This window comes from Cervus canadensis, chromosome X, assembly GCF_019320065.1.
Source record: "Cervus canadensis isolate Bull #8, Minnesota chromosome X, ASM1932006v1, whole genome shotgun sequence".
Classification (NCBI taxonomy): domain Eukaryota; kingdom Metazoa; phylum Chordata; class Mammalia; order Artiodactyla; family Cervidae; genus Cervus; species Cervus canadensis.
In genome coordinates this window covers 28,160,522-28,175,000 of record NC_057419.1, presented here as the reverse complement: position 1 = coordinate 28,175,000, position 14,479 = coordinate 28,160,522, and the positions used below count along the sequence as shown (strand labels likewise).

General features: G+C 36.4%; 1 protein-coding gene across 2 annotated transcripts in view; it reads right to left on the bottom strand.

The window, feature by feature from the left end:
• Positions 1–218: 218 nt before the first annotated feature.
• The window catches only part of LOC122435910 (serine/threonine-protein phosphatase 2A 65 kDa regulatory subunit A alpha isoform-like), a 30,715-nt gene continuing 16,454 nt past the window's right edge, over positions 219–14,479 (bottom strand). For both annotated transcript variants that reach the window (XM_043460013.1, XM_043460015.1), the window contains one exon: positions 219–1,728. The gene's annotated coding sequence lies outside the window, so the exon portion shown is untranslated. The remainder of the gene's footprint in view (positions 1,729–14,479) is intronic.

Here is a 14,479-nt window from a genome sequence, read left to right as displayed (position 1 = left end):
TGCAGCTTGGTGTCTTTTATAAGAATGCCTCATGTAGTGAGCACATTGTCCCTTCACTAAATGAGTAGTGATTATCTGGGAGATTACTGTGATTTATAAGCTCATTTTCTTCATTTTACTTTACATGTGCCAGACACTGACTCATTCAATAGAAAAGCAAAACAAGCCTGATTTTTTAGAAATTAAATGCTTTATTGATTATTGTTATTCTCACCAGAAAGTTACAACATATGGGATTGTTCAACATGTAGTATATAAATTTTTAAAAATAACTTTACTGCAGGCTTTAGGTGATAAACCCTGATTTTGGCATATTACATTCCTGCCAGAATCTAAAGAATGCTACCCAAATGGAGTAAAACAGTATTTGTTGTTATGGGAGGAGAGATTATTTTCTTGGAAAAAGATTCTAACTTTATCCTGAAATATACCCTTTTCAGACAAGTGTGACCTCTACAGTAACTTGAAGAATTTTGTGTCTTCCATCTTTAAGGTGAAAAAGAGCCAGACACTAAAGTGTGATGAGTAATCAGAGAGTATGATGCACAAGCAACATGTTACTCCTTGTTTTTCGGTAAATGGTTTTGGTAGCTTCAGATATCAAAGGAATTGACTAGATACATGCAAAGTTAAGTGGAGAATTTACACAATTATTCTAATTGTTGAGAGGCAGTAAAACATGATGCTAAGAGCTTGGGCTCTGCAGCCAGACTGCCTACCTTCTCATCATAGGTCTGCCGGTATGATCTTGGGCCATTTACTTAGGCTCTCTGTGCTTGCTTCTTCAACTGTGAAATAGGGATGTTACCATCACCTAGTTCATAGGCCTGAATGAGTTAGTACACATACGCTGAATGGTGGCCAACATAAATAGTTAAGTGCTAGCTGTTACTATCATTCAGACAAAAGGAATAGGTATACAGATCTATGGCTGATTCATATCAATGTATGACAAAACCCATTGAAATGTTGTGAAGTAATTAGCCTCCAACTAATAAAAAAAAATAAATAAATAAATAAAAAAAATTTAAAAAAAAAGATTCATGGGCTGGTTTTTGTTGATCAAGGTGTACATTACTTTGGGAACTTGAACATTAAAAAAAAACATTTTGAAGTAGTCTGTTCATTTATAGGTAATGGTGTAGTGACGGGAAATGTGATAGAGTGAGAAAGGAATCTACCACTTTTTGAAGAGCCCTTATATATACCCTGAAGTAACACAAACAAGGGTTTACATTCTAGCTCTGTTCCTTGCTGGTTTGTCAACTTGAGAACATTGTTTAATCTTAAATTTTTCCACCTGGTAAGGAGTGGGGGGCAGTGCTACCTTACACTGTTGTAAGCATTTGCGATAATGAATATAGAATTTTTAGCATAATGCTGGCATATAATAGGAATCAAGCAATAATTTTGTGGCTGTCTTTCAACAGCCTGATAGTAGAATTCTATCTCACCCAAATAGCTCTCTCAAAGTCAGGGAAGGGACCTGGGGCAAAGTCAATTCACTACTTTTCATTTTTTATTTTTTTTTCCTTTCTGCTTTGAAAGTGAGGAACACTTGTGATATATGTGTTTCAGAAGGCATTCCATGGGTAGAGCCAGGAGTCATCTCAGCAGGATTTTAGAGACACTTCTCAGTTGAATTACCCGATGTTCAGGGCAGGCACTGGGGTACAAATCTCAGTTCCCGTGGTACAGAGCTGTTGAGTCAGGATGCAGCATAGTATTCTGAAAGAGCATCAGGAGAGAAGAAAATCAGTCATGTGTCTCTCAAGAAGCACAGGTCCCATAGAAGTCAATGTTGAGCAAAGTTCCAAATTTGAGTAGGCAGAGGATGTTGCTGACTTATTTCAGAGGCTTAGCCCTAGGCCTGGCATATAGATTTGAAAGAGCAGCAAGACAAATTCCCAGTTCCAGAGGTTTTGATAAACTGCACAGTTATCAAAGAAAAATCAGCAGAAAAGATGTGTGTGGTGGGGATTAACATTTATCCAGCATCTACTTTGAGACATACACTGCGCGACATTTTCTGTGTGCTAAGTATTGGTATCCTGCCATTTATTTATTTTTTTTATCCTGCCATTTTAAACTGAGGTTTGGAGAAACTAAGAAACTTGCCCAAAGTAAGAGAACTCTCAAGTGCTGGAGCTGAGATCCACACTGAGATCTGTCTGGTTTAGCCTCTAGATTCTCAGGGATTCTGGAACTAGAGAACAAGTCGTGCACTTAGATGCTAGAACAAGGATACTGAGAGAAACCTTACCTTGTGAAAATGGTTGAAAACCTACCAATTATAATTAGGCACCCTATCAAACAAAGCCAGAGGTGTAGAGTGACTTGATCCTAAGTCATTGCAATAGACTTAAATTTCTGAAGACTCAGGTCAGGATTTATCTTGGAACATGGGAGTGGATAAGCCTTAAGGAGAGGAAAGGTGATTTAAGTGACGGGAGGAGGGCTGCAGGGAAGTAACCTCACAACTCATTGTCTTCTGCCCCACCTTCACACAGTGATTTTTTAAATTATTTTTTATTGGAATATAGTTGATTTACAGTCTTAGGTTATTTTCTGTCATGCAGCAAAGTAAATCAGCTCTATATATACACATATATTCACCCTTTTAATATTCTTTTCCCATAATTGGTCATTACAGAGTGTGGAGTACAGTTCCCTGTGCAGTATAGTAGGTTCTTGTTAGCTTCATATTTTATATATAGTAGTTCCACAGTACTTTAAACGGGCCCCTGGAGTCTGCAAAGTGCAAAGCATTAATGTAAAGCTCTAAGTGCTTTCGCTGTCTAATTTGTTATCATGGAGTAGCCAAGTAATATTTCTGGTGAGCAACAAGGATCCTTAAGTTTAAGTGTGTAGAGGTATGTTGGCAGTGTTTTATGTGGAAATTCTGTTCTCTGAATTTCATTAAAGCAAATCATGGCCTGATTATCCTACCTCTAAAGGAAATAGAAAAATTAAGGGAAATAACATCACCAAGTTGCAAACAAGATAAAAACAGAGATGTCTCTATTACAAAGCTATGCCAAAAAATTTCATATTTAACAACTTATTTTTAGGACCACAGGACAGAAATTATATCTTAGATACTTAAATTAGTATATGAAGGTTGGATTTTTGAGCCTAGTACAGTCAGGATTTGATTCTATTAAACTGATTACTCCTTAATGCTACCTCAAAGGTGAAACATTTTATATCACACTCAAGTTATTTGATTTCTAAAAGTTCTATGTATGTCACAGGATTTGTTTACCATCAGGAGAAATGGGAAACAGTTTGGGACCAATTGCATATTCTCTTTAATCATGTAGTAAGTTGCTTGTTTGGTTAACAAAAAGAATCCCTCTTATCTACTCTGGGAAGTCTTGCTTGGACCCAGTAGCATTTTTACATCAGGCAAGTGTCTCATTGGATTTTCAAAATTTGTGAGTGAGGAAATAGTTAAATTGAAATTTGAAATATTCCAAGGACATATTTATCTTTTTTCTAAGTAGTGAAACAGTGACATATTTTGAAATGGGAGATTAGCTTGTTAGTCACTTCAGACTTTTGTTTCCAACATCTTCTTGCCATGTTTGGTAGTTTTTAAACTGTCTCATTGAGTTGGAGCAGCCATACAACCCAGCTCCATGTAAAAACCTTAGAATATTTTTTTAAATGCTTAGGATCATACCATCTTAAAATGTACAATTGTTTACATTAAAATTTTTTTCTTCTTTCTTTTCAGGATCTTTCCACATGCATATGTGCTCTTTATATTTTTTTAAAAAATTAAAAAAAATTTTTTGGCCACACCGTGCATAGCCTGTGAGATCCTACTTCCCAATCAGGAATTGAACCTGTGCTCCCTGAAGTGGAAGCATGGAGTCCTAACCACTGGACTACCATGGAAGTCCCATTATTTACATTTTAATCACACAGTTACATGAATGTATTTTCATTAGAAAAATTCAAACGCAAATATATATAGAGTGAAAAATGGAAGTCACTCTTTACTTACTCTTCTCCTCTTAAGTCTCATAATCCTTATTAGGTCATGCTTAATCATTCTTGGCTTAGCTGGTAAAGAATCTGCCTGCAATGTGGGAGACCTGGATTCGATCCCTGGGTTGGGAAGATCCCCTGGAGAAGGGAAAGGCTACCCACTCCAGTATTCTGGCCTGGAGAATTCCATGGACTGTATAATCCATGGGGTCTCAAACAGTTGGACAGGACTGAGCGACTTTCACTTCACTTAACCATTCTTAAAGGCTTAATATGCATCCAATTAATTCTTTCAATAATTTAATATACATATACACACATACAAACACAAATAAAATTTTAAGCTATACCAATGGGGCAACACATTTTCTTCACTTAATATGGTTTTGACATGTTTTTCCTTTGAAATCTGTCTCATTTTTAAAACTGCTACATAGTATTTCAAAATATATATGGAGCATGAGATAGTTAACCACTCCTCTACTGATGGACATTTAGATTGTTTCTGATTTTCTATTCTTATAAATAATATTGAAGTGAGTATCCTTGAATATATGTATTTGTTCTTTTCTAGAATAGATATTTAGAAGTGGAATTGTTGGGTGAAATCTATCTTCTGCTTAATTAAATTTAGATTAGATTGAAACTGTCAACTTCTCATTTAAAATACTATAAAGTTTATGCTCCCAGCAGTAGTGCAAGAGAGTACCATTTCCACATACCACTGCCAACACTGACTATAATAAATCTTTTAATATTTTGCTAATCTGATGGGCCAAAAGGATAGAAATTGTTTCTGTTTTTATTACTTGATGATAATAATATATTATTTTAATCACAGACTCAGTTTGCAAATATTTACTTAGAATTTTTATTGATACTTATATTTATAGCAGTCTTATATGTTTTTTATTTATTTATTTTTAATTGAAGGATAATTGCTTTACAGAATTCTGTTGGTTTCTACCAAACAGCAGCACGAGTCAGCCATAGACCATCCATGTCCCCTCCCTCTTGACTCTCCCTCCCACCTCCCTCCCCTCCCCACCCCTCTAGGTTGTTACTGAGCCCTGGTTTGGGTCCCCTGAGCCATACAGCAAATCCCCATTGGCTATCTATTTTACATATGGTAATGTATGTTTCCACGTTACTCTCTCCTTTGGTCTGATATGGTAATGAGGTTGAATTAAGCTTACAGTATAATTTGAGAAGATTTTCTTATTTTCCTATGATCTGGAACTGTTTATACAAAGTACAGGAATATTTCCTTTGTGAAACCTCTGCCTGGTGACTTCTGTCATGGTAGGTTTTTAAATTTCTTTCATGATTATCAGTGTCTTGATGTTTTTTATCTCAAGCCTATTTCGGTAACTAACTTACATAGTTTAGAAAATCATTCAGGTCATCTTGCTTTCAAGTTTATTAAGTACAAAGTGATACATTATAGTGTGTGTTTGTGGCTACTTCTTGATGTCTCAATTTCAAGCATTATCAACTGACTTCCCTTTGTATATAAGGAAGAATTAATTTTCTGTCCACCTACTCCTCCCCTCCATTTTCTAACCATATTCCCAGGCTCCTGATTTGTTCTTGTTTTGCTTACATGAATATTTCGGGTTTGCATTATTATGACTAAATCGGTGGTTTTCATATTGGCTGCCCATTTAAATCACTTGGGGAGCTTAAAACATAAATACTGATGCCTATTATTGATTTAATTGTCCAGGTGTGGTTTGGGTATCTGAAGTTTTAAAAGCTCCTTAGATGGTTCTAATGTCTGTTGAGTGTTGAGAACCAAGGAAATGTTATTCACAGTTGATTACTCAGTTTAACTTTCCTTTCTAGAAAACTTTTTAATTTGCCTTGGAGCTATTATCTTTCTATGTTTGCTTCATTTTCTATATTCTTATCCCTAAATCAACCCCAAATTCCTCTCAGTATATTCATGTTTGTCAAGTGTTCATTCAGTGTCATCTTCTGGAAGAGATCCCTGTGGTAGCCTTCAGAACAGTTCTTGCCTTACCGAGCTGGGCTCTAAGCTATTCCTATTGTCATCTCAGTATCTTACTTGACCGGCCTCCTGAGAATTCCTTTCTCCTCTCTTGCTTTGGCTCCTGGTTTTCTGGATCCCATGTCTTCCTGTCCTCTTGGTTTACTACCTCATTATGATAGAGCACCTATCTTAATGACTTCCCTAGAGAGAAGAGTTCATAGAAGGTGACTTTTTAGAAGTTATCTTTACAATAATAAATTAGCTGGCTATACAGGTGTTGGTTGCAGATAACTTTTTCTTCAGAATTTTAAAATAAAATGCCTCCTTGTCTTCTGATTTCCAGTGATGCCACTGAGAAGTCTGATGTCATTCTGATATTTTATGAGAACCTATTTTTCTCTCTCTCTCTGAAATCTTTGAGGATCCTCTCTTTACTCAGTGTTCTAAAATTTCCTGATGATGTGACATGAAAAGGATCTATTTTTATCTATTGGTGGATCATTTCAATCTGGAAACTCTGGTCTTTCAGTTGTGGGAAGTATTTTTGGATAATGGTTTTGATGATTTCTTCCTCTCCATTTTGTCTTCTCTCTTATTGGGGTGTTAGACCTCTTGGAAGTGTCCAGCTATCATTTAACTTTTGTTTCCAAGAGCTCTTTTTAATTCTTGAAATGTTTCTTCTGTAGCATCCTTCTCTTCTTTCCCTTGTATAATCTATCCATTCCAACTTTTGCTTTGCTTTCCCCCTACGTGTGTGTGTGTGTGAGAGAGAGAGAGAGAGACAGACAGACAGACAGACAGAGAGATATTTAGAGGTCTTCTAATGTCTAGGGCATAACAGTCGAGCACTAAAATGCTCATCAGGGTATTTCTTTGCAGATAGCTGAGACTTGTTGAGTATAGCTTCCGGCTAGACCTTTCTGTAGAGAAACTCCACAGTGTCATTCTATTGAGTATATTTTTTCTTAGTGGTCAGAGTTCCTAGAAAAATACTCTTCCACTTCCCTGCTGGGTGGGGAAGGAGGGGTGGTAGTGGTGTATAATCCTGGTTGCCATATTTTGAGAGCCAAGAGAGGAAGAAAGTCTTAACATTCAGCATGCAGACTTTCACAACATACCACACTTTTAGTGTGGTGTCCTCTTAACTGTGCATAGTATCCGGCAGTCTACAGAACCTGTATTTTTTTTTCCCCTCCAGAGAATAAACTCCTGTCTTCTGGATAGGAAAGGGAGCTTACTTGGCTGCATGAAATGAAAAGGGAGATTTTTTTTCTCCCTCACCAGATGTTGATTTTATCTTCTTGTCTTAGCTATTTCATCACTCTACTTCAGAGATAGCTGGAACAACACATTTTGAAGCATTTTGGAGGATCTGTGGTATAAATCAAGTTATTCCTTGGTGTTCTCTATTGCTTGCATAGGATTCAGCTTTCTCAATTCTATTACATAGGTAACCACTTGTTCATTTGCTTTTCAGGTTCCAGAATTGTGTTTCAGTCTGATCTTCTGTTTGTGTCATTGGAATATATAACTATTAAAAAAACCTCTATAACTGTCATGGATTTAATTGTTTTGCTTATTTTGTTTTTGCTTTTTTTTTTAGAAATTAATAGGAGGCATATGCTCTGTCTTCTATAAAATTGTTTAATCCTATGGTACCTCGGATGGTAAAGAATCTGCCTGCAATGCAGGAGACCTGGGTTTGATCCCTGGGTCGGGAAGATCCCCTGGAGCAGGGCGTTCTTGCCTGGAGAATCCACTCCAGCATTCTTGCCTGGAGAATCCCCATGGCCAGAGGAGCCTGGCAGGCTACAGTCCATGGGGTCGCAAAGAGTCGGACACAACTGAGCAACTATGCACAGCACATTTTCAGAGAATATATTTTGTATTATTTCAGTTTTTTGAAATTTGTTAAGATTTGTTTTACAACCTAGAAGATAGCTTATCTTGGTGAATGTTCCATGGGTATTTGACAAAAATGTTTATTCTGCTGTTGTTTCATGGAGTGTCCTATAAAAGTCAGGTCAAGCTGTTTGGCAGTGTTATTCAGGTCAACTACATGCATATGAAAGTTTCTGGTTTTCTTTTCTTAATATAATTTTTATTTATTTTTGGCTGTGCTGGGTCTTCATTGCTACCTGGGCTTTTCTCTAGTTGTGGTAAGTGGTAAGTGCAACTCTCTAGTTGCAGTGCATGGGCGTCTCATTGCAGTGACTTCTCTTGTTGGGGAGCATGGGCTCTAGGGCATGGGGGCTTCAGTAGTTGCAGTTTGTGGGCTCTAGAGCACAGGCTCAATAGTTGGTGGCACAAGGGCTTGGTTACTCCATGACATGACATGTAGGATCCTCCTGGATCAGGGATTGAACTCATGGTCTCCTGAGTTGGCAGGCAGATTCTTTACCACTGAGCCACCAGGGAAGCCTATGATTTTCTAATAAACACTTTTAACGCAATAAATTTTTCTTTGGGTATCACTTAGCCCTCAATGCAAGGTCTTGAGATGTAGTACTCTGATTATCAGTCATTTCTAGAGGATTTTAAAATACAGTTTTTCAATGCATCTTAAGATTTTTTTCCATTTAACTTTTAGTAAAGTAGCATGTGGTAAAATTGCTTTTTTTTTGTTGGAAAGAATCTATAAATTTGTTGGAATTCATAGAAGGTTACTCAAAGTTTTCAGAATTAAAATTGTTTTTTTCCCACTCTTTTCAGAGAATTTGGTCCAAATGTTCTTTTTAATTTTTTTTGAAAATTTTCATATGGCTTAACATGGTCATTTGTAAATATTTGTATGGATATTTAAAAAGATGGTATACAAGATATTTAGTATATGGCATTCAGTTGTCAGTCACCTTACTCTTCTGACTTAATTTATAAACTGAACTTCTTCAAAAAGTGATTACAGTCTTCCACTGCAATTCACGACTCAAAATTTATCCTTTTATTGTTTATTCATTTTGTAAGTAGTTACCATTTAAATATTTTGAAGCCATTTTGTTACATGCACAAAAAGTTTGTGATAATTGTATCTCCATGCTGTATTATATCATTAGTCAATATAAAAAGGAATACAAAGTTTTTGTGCATTTTAATGTTCACCTTGAAATCTATTCCACTTTTCATCTAGCTTGGATATCGTTTTACATCCTTGTATTTTAAAGCAGTATTTTTCATTTTAAGAATACCTTTTGAGATAATCTCTTCAGCAAGTAGTGCTGGGAAAGTTGGACAGCTATATGTGAATCAGTGAAGTTAGAACATACCCTCTTACCATACACAAAAATAAACTCAAAATGGCTTAAACATAAGGCATGACACCATAAAGCTCCTAGAAGAGAACATGGGCAAAACATTCCCTGTCATTCCCAATGTTTTCTTAGGTCAGTCTCCCAAGGCCATAGAAATAAAAGCAAAAATAAACATAGGGACCTAATCAAACTTACAAGCTTCTCCACAGCAAAGGAAACCATAAGCAAAATGAAAAGACAACCTACAGATTGGGAGAAAATATTTCCAAATGATGCAATCAATAAGGTCTTAATTTCTAAAATATAGAAACAGCTTATACAACTCAATGACAAAAAGCAAACAACCCCATCGAAAAATGAGCAGAAGACCTAAATAGACATTTCTCAGAGAAGACATACAAATGGCTGATAAGCACATGAAAAGATGCTTATCATCGCTAAATATTAGAGAAATGCAAATCAAAACTAGAATGAGGTACCACCTCACATCGGTCAGAATGGCCATCATTAAAAAGTGTATAAATAATAAATATTGGAGAGAGTATGGGGAAAAGAGAACTCTCTTACACTATTGGCGAGACTATAAATTAGTGCAGCCATTATGGAAAACAGTATGGATGTTCCTCAAAAATGTAAAACTAGAATTACCATATGATCTAGCAATCCCACTCCTATCCATATATCCAGACAAAACTATAATTCAAAAAGATACATGCACCCTTATCTTCATAGTGGTACTAGTTACAATAGTCAAGACATGGAAACAAGCTAAATGTCCACTGACAGATGAATGCATAAAGAAGATGTGATTCACATATAAAATGGGATACTATTCAGCCATTCAGAAGAATGAAATAATGCCATTTGCAATATCATGTATAGACCTAGAGATTATCATCCTAAGTGAAGTAAGTCAGAAGTAAACAGATAACATATGATATCACTTATCACTTATATGTGGAATCTAAAATATGACTCAAATGAACACATCTGTAAAACACAAACAGGCTCACAGAGAAGAGACCTTGATTGCCAAGGGGGGAGAAGGAAGGCAGAAGGAAGGATTAGGAATTTGGAATCAGAAGATGTGAACTATTATATATAGGATGGATAAACAACAAGGTTCTGTTGTATAGCACAGGGAACTGTCTTCAATATCCTGTGAAAGACTGGAATGGAAAAGAATATATTTATATGTATAAGTGAGTCACTTTGCTGTAGAGCAGAAATTAATCCATTGTAAATCAACTGTACTTCAGTGAAATAAGAAAAAGAATGTCTGTTGTGAACAAGTGGTCTAGAATTTATTTTGTGTTTTTCCTCTGAGACTCTGTCTTTCAGTATAGTTATTTAACCACTTTTACATTTACTGTTATTCTGGATATGCAGGATGCATTCTTGCCATCTGACTTATTTCATGTTTTCTCTTAACCATGATTTCTCTTTTAATTTTTAGCCTTTTGTTTTACTTATTGAAATTCCTTTCAGTTTTTCTCTCTAGTAGTTTGATAATTGCACATGCTATTTATGCTCTTCTATTAGCTAGCTTTAAAATTCACCACACATTTAAACATTTTTCTACCACTTCTAGAATCAATTAGTATCACTATTCTCTTCTTACAATATTTTCATAGCTATACTAAAATCAGAGAAACATTTTCATGATAGATTTTTATTAATATTATATACACATGGTCACTGCTGTTAAACACCTTCATAATTATTTTTAATAGCTACTTAATATTCTATTGGATTGCTATAAAATATATATCAGATTAAGGACACACCCTACTCTGGTATGATTTCATCTTAACTAGTTACATCTGCAATGATTATATATTTATATTTAAAATGTATATAAAATTAAAATAAGCAAACAAGTATCTGTTCCCCTACTCTGTGTAATTTATTTAAATGACTGATTAAAAATGATTAGGATATCTAATGCTGTGGTTACTATATTTGTGCCTGTAGAGTTTCTATTTCAGTACATTAATTTTCTGGGTTGAGTTTGTGTGACAGCAGTCTTCTCTTTATGAGTATCAACAGTTTTCTCTCCACTGGATAACATTCTTTCCAGTATATAGTGCAAAGGGATTGCAGAAACAGTCTAGTGTGTTGCCTAAGGTGCTAAAGGAGAATAGGATAGACGAATGACAGGCAGACAGCAGACAAGAGGGCCCCAGAGTGAAATCTGTGCAGACAGATAGTGGAGAGTTCAGTTAGAATGTGCTTGGAAACATCAGGGGAATTAAATAGAATCAGAAGTGTGCAGGAAGGTTAAAAGGTAAAATGATGTCTTTTTTCCATTTATTTGTAGAGGACGGATAATAACAGTCACAGGAGAGTAAAAACTCATGAATTCAGAAAAGAGGTTGCAAAAACAGTCATGCCAGGTAGTAAATGAGAGTCTGGAGCCTCTTAAGCCTGGGTTGAATTCCTCACTGTGGAAGTTACAGGAGGACATTGTAACTGATTCTATGCATAAGATTATGGACTGGAATAAGTTTATAATAGTTCAGAAGGCTACTGCATACTGCCAGCATGCTTGCTGACTTTAAACGTGTACTTCAATTTATATATATATGGAGAAGGAAATGGCAACCCACTCTAGTATTCTTGCCTGGAAAATTCCATGGACTGAGGAGCCTGGTAGGCTACAGTCCATGGGGTCGCAAAGAGTCGGACACAACTGAGCAACTTCACTTTCACTTTTCACTTTTCAATTTATATAATTTTAAAATTTTCAGTTATTTAAAGGTAAGTCCTATAAAAGTATACATTTCAGATAAATTACAGCTTTGAAGAATGAACCTCTTATAGGTTGACCTGTTTCCCCCTCCAAAATATACAAAAAGATACATTAAATACTTAACTCCCAGCACATCTCAGAATGTGATCTTATTTGGAAATGGGATCACTGCAGATGTGATTAGTTAATATGAGGTCACACTAGGGTAGGATGAGTCCTTAATCTGATATGACTGGTGTCCTTATAAGAAGAGGAGAAGAGACGACAGAAAATGACACATGAGTGGAGATGCTATGTGACAGTGGAGACAGAGACTGAAGTGCTGCTGCTACAAGTCAAGGATCGCCAAGGCTTGATAAAGACTACCAGAAGCAAGGAAGATCCAGGAAAGAATTCTAGCCAAAGTCTCAGAGAAAGCATGGCTCTGCTGACACCTCATTTTTGGACTTCTAGCCTCCAGAACAGCCGGGAAATAAGTTTCTATTGTATAGCAGCCAGCCAATAGGAAATCAACACGGAACCTATTAATTTTACCAGAGGGATATGACTGAAGCATCCTATCTCCATGGGCAAGGCTATTCTAAGTGAAGCTGGAAAGTCTTTTCAGTGTAGACATGCTAATGTGACTGCTAAGTCAAAGTGAAGATGAGTCTTGAAGGACCATCAAGCTGGAAAGAAACTGCCACCTCTGTACTAGTAAATTCTTATCTACCCACTTCCTCACCCAGCTTATAAATGAGGATGGTAAAGAAAACTGGATCAAATAGATTTGAATATCCATTATGGATGGCATATCCTAGGAACTCTGGAGCAGAAAGATACACCACTTATTATATTGAAACTGCTATTTTTTGGGTAAAATATTAAAAAGTTACAATTTCATATGCTTCAACCTAATAGGTTACACTGGAATTTAGAAGGTGATATTATAGATTTCTAACAATAAAAGGTCTACACAGTAAACTTCAGATGAGAATTATTGCATCTGAAAAGATGGAAAAGATTCAAGAAGACCCTGAGAAGTGATGGGTATTTGGGGGTGGATAGTGAAGGGATGAGTTTCATTGGAGATGGAAGTCCATGTGCAGGAGTCAGGAGGGAAGATTCATGAAAAGTATCTTGGTCATATGTTTAAAGAAGATCTTCAATGCTTGACTAAGGAGTTCCAGTTGTTTGAAATTAGTGAATAAATTGTCAAAGGTGGTCTGGAGAAGAAGATGAGAAGTGATGGTTTAGGAAATTAGCTTGGCATATATTTATTTAGCAAGTATTTGTTGAGGCCAATTTGGTGTGCAGACTGCTTGGAGAGTTGTGACACTGAAGACCCAGGAACCAAGAAGGAGATTATGAAGTGGTGACCATGTGGTTAGCACAGTGTAACTATGACGTTGTATGTACTTGAACTGGAGTGGTGGGGTGGAAAGGAGAAGTTAAGGTGGTTTGAGGACACCTGAGAGAGCTTAGTGATGTATTTAATTGTGCAAGAAGGAGACGCAGTCAAAGATGATATCAAATTTTTTCATTTGAGTGAATTTAAGAACGCCCTTAATAACAAAAATGGAGAAGGCAAGAGAGGAGGCTGGTTCCAGGACTGAGGTGCTGATTTTTTAAAAAACCTTATAATCTCAAAAATATACAAGCACCTCATGCAACTCAATACCAGAAAAACAAACAGCCCAATACAAAAGTGGACAAAAGACCTAAACAGACATTTCTCCAAAGAAGACATACAGATGCCTAATTAACACATGAAAAGGATACTCAACATCACTCATTATCAGAGAAATGCAAGTCAAAACTACAATGAGGTATCACCTCACACTGATCAGAATGGCCATCATCACAAAGTCTACAAACAATAAATGCTGGAGAGGGTGTGGAGAAAAGGGAACCCTCTTACACTGTTGGTGGGAATGCAAACTGGTACAGCCTCTATGGAAAACAGTGTGGAGATTTCCTTAAACAGCTGGGAATAAAACTGCCATACAACCCAGCAATCCCACTGCTGGGCATATACCCCAAGGAAACCAGAATTGAAAGACACACATGTACCCCAATGTTCATTGCAGCACTCTTTACAATAGCTAGGACATGGAAGCAACCTAGATGTCCACTGGCAGATGAATAGATAAGGAAGTCGTGGTACATATACACAATGGAATATTACTCAGCTATAAAAAGGAACACATTTGAATCAGTTCTAATGAGGAGCCTATTATACAGAGTGAAGTAAGTCAGAACGAGAACGACAAATACTGTATATTAACACCTATATTATGGAATTTAGAAAGACAGTAATGACGATCCTACATGCAGGAAAGCAAAGGAGACACAGATATAAAGAACAGACTTTCAGACTCAGTGGGAGAAGGTGAGGGTGGGATGATTTGGGAGAATAGCATTGAAACATGTACATTACCATATGTAAAACATAAGACCAGTACAAGGTCAATGCATGAAGCAGGGCACCCAAAGCCAGTGTTCTGGGAC